Source organism: Anoplopoma fimbria, chromosome 3 (genome assembly GCF_027596085.1).
Source record: "Anoplopoma fimbria isolate UVic2021 breed Golden Eagle Sablefish chromosome 3, Afim_UVic_2022, whole genome shotgun sequence".
In the NCBI taxonomy this organism is placed as follows: Eukaryota; Metazoa; Chordata; class Actinopteri; order Perciformes; family Anoplopomatidae; genus Anoplopoma; species Anoplopoma fimbria.
Window position 1 is genome coordinate 693,148 of NC_072451.1, and position 5,231 is coordinate 698,378.

Below are 5,231 nucleotides of genomic sequence, written 5' to 3' on the forward strand. Positions count from 1 at the left end.
TGTCTGACCACAGGGGGGGGGGGGGGGATAATGTAAGATAATATAAGATAAAATAAGATGAGATAAAATAAAATAAGATGAGATAAGATGAGATAAAATAAGATAATATAAAATAAGATAAAATAAAATAAGATAAGATGAGATAAAATAAAATAAGATAAGAAGATAAAATAAGATAAAATAAGATGAGATGAGATAAAATCAGATGAGATAAAATAAGATAAGATAAAATAAGATAAGATAAAATAAAATAAGATAAAGATAAAATAAAAAAATAAGATAAGATGAGATAAAATAAGATGAGATAAAATAAGATGAGATAAAATAAGATAAAATGAGATGAGATAAAATCAGAAGATAAAATAAGATAAGATAAAATAAGATAAGATAAAATAAAATAAGATGAGATAAAATAAGATGAGATAAAATAAGATAAGATAAAATAAGATGAGATAAGATAAAATAAGATGAGATAAAATAAGAATTTTTAAGATAAGATATAAGATGAGATAAAATGAAATAAGATGAGATAAAATAAGATGAGATAAGATAAAATAAGATAAGATAAAATGAGATGAGATAAAATAAAATAAGAATTTTTAAGATAAGATATAAGATATTATTTTTAAGATAAGATATAAGATAAGATAAAAAATAAGATGAGATGAAATAAGATGAGATAAGATGAGATGAGATAAAATAAGAATTTCTAAGATAAGATATAAGATATCATTTTATCTTATATAATTTTATAAGATATCATTTTTTAAGATAAGATATAAGATAAGATAAAATAAGACAAGATGAGATAAGATGAGATAAGATAAAATAAGAATTTTTAAGATAAGATATACATTACATTACATTATAGTCATTTAGCAGACGCTTTTCTCCAAAGCGACTTACAGTCAGTAGTATGTTACATATCATTCACCCATTCACACACTGATGACAGGCTACCATCAAGGTGCCACCATCAGACTCTAACTAACATTCATCATCAGTCCACACCGATGGCCTTCAGGAGCAACTTGGGGTTAAGTGTCTTGCCCAAGGACACATCGACTGGAAGCCGGGTATCGAACCACCGACCCTCTGATTGGAGAACTACCTTGCTCTCCACTATGCCACAGCCGATTAGACTAGGCTGCTTAAGGACGTTTTACCTTTAATTATATCTAACTATAGACCTATATCTAACTATAGACTATATCTAACTATAGACTATATCTAACTATAGACTATATCTAACTATAGACCTATATCTAACTATAGACTATATCTAACTATAGACCTATATCTAACTATAGACTATATCTAACTATAGACCTATATCTAACTATAGACTATCTAACTATAGACCTATATCTAACTATAGACCTATATCTAACTATAGACTATAGACTATATCTAACTATAGACTATATCTAACTATAGACTATATCTAACTATAGACCTATATCTAACTATAGACTATATCTAACTATAGACCTATATCTAACTATAGACCTATATCTAACTATAGACTATATCTAACTATAGACCTATATCTAACTATAGACTATATCTAACTATAGACCTATATCTAACTATAGACCTATATCTAACTATAGACTATATCTAACTATAGACTATATCTAACTATAGACCTATATCTAACTATAGACTATATCTAACTATAGACCTATATCTAACTATAGACTATATCTAACTATAGACTATATCTAACTATAGACTATATCTAACTATAGACCTATATCTAACTATAGACCTATATCTAACTATAGACTATATCTAACTATAGACCTATATCTAACTATAGACTATATCTAACTATAGACCTATATCTAACTATAGACTATATCTAACTATAGACCTATATCTAACTATAGACTATATCTAACTATAGACTATATCTAACTATAGACCTATATCTAACTATAGACTATATCTAACTATAGACCTATATCTAACTATAGACTATATCTAACTATAGACTATATCTAACTATAGACCTATATCTAACTATAGACTATATCTAACTATAGACCTATATCTAACTATAGACCTATATCTAACTATAGACCTATATCTAACTATAGACCTATATCTAACTATAGACTATATCTAACTATAGACTATATCTAACTATAGACCTATATCTAACTATAGACCTATATCTAATATCTATATCTAACTATAGACTATATCTAACTATAGACTATATCTAACTATAGACTATATCTAACTATAGACTATATCTAACTATAGACCTATATCTAACTATAGACCTATATCTAACTAACTATAGACCTATATCTAACTATAGACTATATCTAACTATAGACTATATCTAACTATAGACCTATATCTAACTATAGACCTATATCTAACTATAGACCTATATCTAACTATAGACCTATATCTAACTATAGACTATATCTAACTATAGACTATATCTAACTATAGACTATATCTAACTATAGACTATATCTAACTATAGACCTATATCTAACTATAGACTATATCTAACTATAGACCTATATCTAACTATAGACTATATCTAACTATAGACTATATCTAACTATAGACCTATATCTAACTATAGACTATATCTAACTATAGACTATATCTAACTATAGACCTATATCTAACCATAGACCTATATCTAACTATAGACTATATCTAACTATAGACTATATCTAACTATAGACCTATATCTAACTATAGACTATATCTAACTATAGACCTATATCTAACCTTAGACCTATATCTAACTATAGACTATATCTAACTATAGACTATATAACTATAACTATATCTAACTATAGACTATATCTAACTATAGACCTATATCTAACTATAGACTATATCTAACTATAGACCTATATCTAACTATAGACTATATCTAACTATAGACCTATATCTAACTATAGACCTATATCTAACTATAGACTATATCTAACTATAGACTATATCTAACTATAGACCTATATCTAACCATAGACCTATATCTAACTATAGACTATATCTAACTATAGACTATATCTAACTATAGACTATATCTAACTATAGACCTATATCTAACTATAGACCTATATCTAACTATAGACTATATCTAACTATAGGCTATATCTAACTATAGACCTATATCTAACTATAGACCATATCTAACTATAGACTATATCTAACTATAGACCTATATCTAACCATAGACCTATATCTAACTATAGACTATATCTAACTATAGACCTATATCTAACGATAATCCAATAATGTAGAAATACTATATATATATATATATATATATATATATATATATATATATATAATACTCTGTTTGCCTTTTGATACTTTTAGTGCATTGGGCTGATGGTACTTCTTTACTTTTACTTGTAATGGAGTATTGGTACAGTGTGGTGATGCTCCTGAAGCAGCTCAGAATAGGCATGGATTATTCATCTTCAGAGAACAATCCATAATCTGTATTACCCCGTGTTAACATGATGTGTGTTATGATGATATGTGATCATATCACCTGTGAGGGTGTAGTGAGGGTGTAGTGAGGGTGAGTGAGGGTGTAGTGAGGGTGTAGTGAGGGTGAGTGAGGGTGTAGTGAGGGGTAGTGAGTGTAGTGAGGGTGTAGTGAGGGTGTAGTGAGGGTGAGTGAGGGTGTAGTGAGGGTGTAGTGAGGGTAGTGAGGGGTGTAGTGAGGGGTAGTGAGGGAGTGAGGGTGTAGTGAGGGTGTAGTGAGGGTGTAGTGAGGGTGAGTGAGGGTGTAGTGAGGGTGTAGTGAGGGTGTAGTGAGGGTGTAGTGAGGGTGTAGTGAGGGGGTGAGGGTGTAGTGAGGGTGAGTGAGGGTGTAGTGAGGGTGTAGTGAGGGTGTAGTGAGGGTGTAGTGAGGGTGTAGTGAGGGTGTAGTGAGGGTGTAGTGAGGGTGAGGGTGTAGTGAGGGTGTAGTGAGGGTGTAGTGAGGGTGTAGTGAGGGTGTAGTGAGGGTGTGAGTGAGGGTGTAGTGAGGGTGGAGTGAGGGTGTAGTGAGGGTGTAGTGAGGGTGAGTGAGGGTGTAGTGAGGGTGAGTGAGGGTGTAGTGAGGGTGTAGTGAGGGGTGAGGGTGTAGTGAGGGTGAGTGAGGGTGTAGTGAGGGTGAGTGAGGGTGTAGTGAGGGTGTAGTGAGTGTAGTGAGGGTAGTGAGGGTGTAGTGAGGGTGTAGTGAGGGTGAGTGAGGGTGTAGTGAGGGTGAGTGAGGTGTAGTAGTGAGGGTGTAGTGAGGTGTAGTGAGGGTGAGTGAGGGTGTAGTGAGGGTGTAGTGAGGGTGTAGTGAGGGTGTAGTGAGGGTGTAGTGAGGGTGTAGTGAGGGTGTAGTGAGGGTGTAGTGAGGGTGTAGTGAGGGTGTAGTGAGGGTGTAGTGAGGGTGAGTGAGGGTGTAGTGAGGGTGTAGTGAGGGTGTAGTGAGGGTGTAGTGAGGGTGTAGTGAGGGTGAGGGTGTAGTGAGGGTGTAGTGAGGGTGTAGTGAGGGTGTAGTGAGGGTGTAGTGAGGGTGTAGTGAGGGTGTGAGTGAGTGGGTGTAGTGAGGGTGTAGTGAGGGTGTAGTGAGTGTAGTGAGGGTGTAGTGAGGGTGTAGTGAGGGTGTAGTGAGGGTAGTGAGGGTAGTGAGTGAGAGGGTGTAGTGAGGGTGTAGTGTAGTGAGGGTGTAGTGAGGGTGTAGTGAGGGTGTAGTGAGGGTGTAGTGAGGGGGTGTAGTGAGGGTGTAGGAGGGTGTAGTGAGGGTGAGGGTGTAGTGAGGGGTAGTGAGGGTGAGTGAGGGTGTAGTGAGGGTGAGTGAGGGTGTAGTGAGGGTGTGAGGGTGTAGTGAGGGTGTAGTGAGGGTAGTGAGGGTGTAGTGAGGGTGTGAGTGAGGGTGTAGTGAGGGTGTAGTGAGGGTGAGTGAGGGTGTGTGAGGGTGAGTGAGGGTGTAGTGAGGGTAGTGAGGGTGTAGTGAGGGTGTAGTGAGGGTGTAGTGAGGGTGTAGTGAGGGTGTAGTGAGGGTGTAGTGAGGGTGTAGTGAGGGTGTAGTGAGGGTGAGTGAGGGTGTAGTGAGGGTGAGTGAGGGTGAGTGAGGGTGTAGTGAGGGGTAGTGAGGGTAGTGAGGGTGAGTGAGGGTGTAGTGAGGGTGTAGTGAGGGTGTAGTGAGGGGTGAGTGAGGGTGTAGTGAGGGTGTAGTGAGGGTGTAGTGAGGGTGAGTGAGGGTG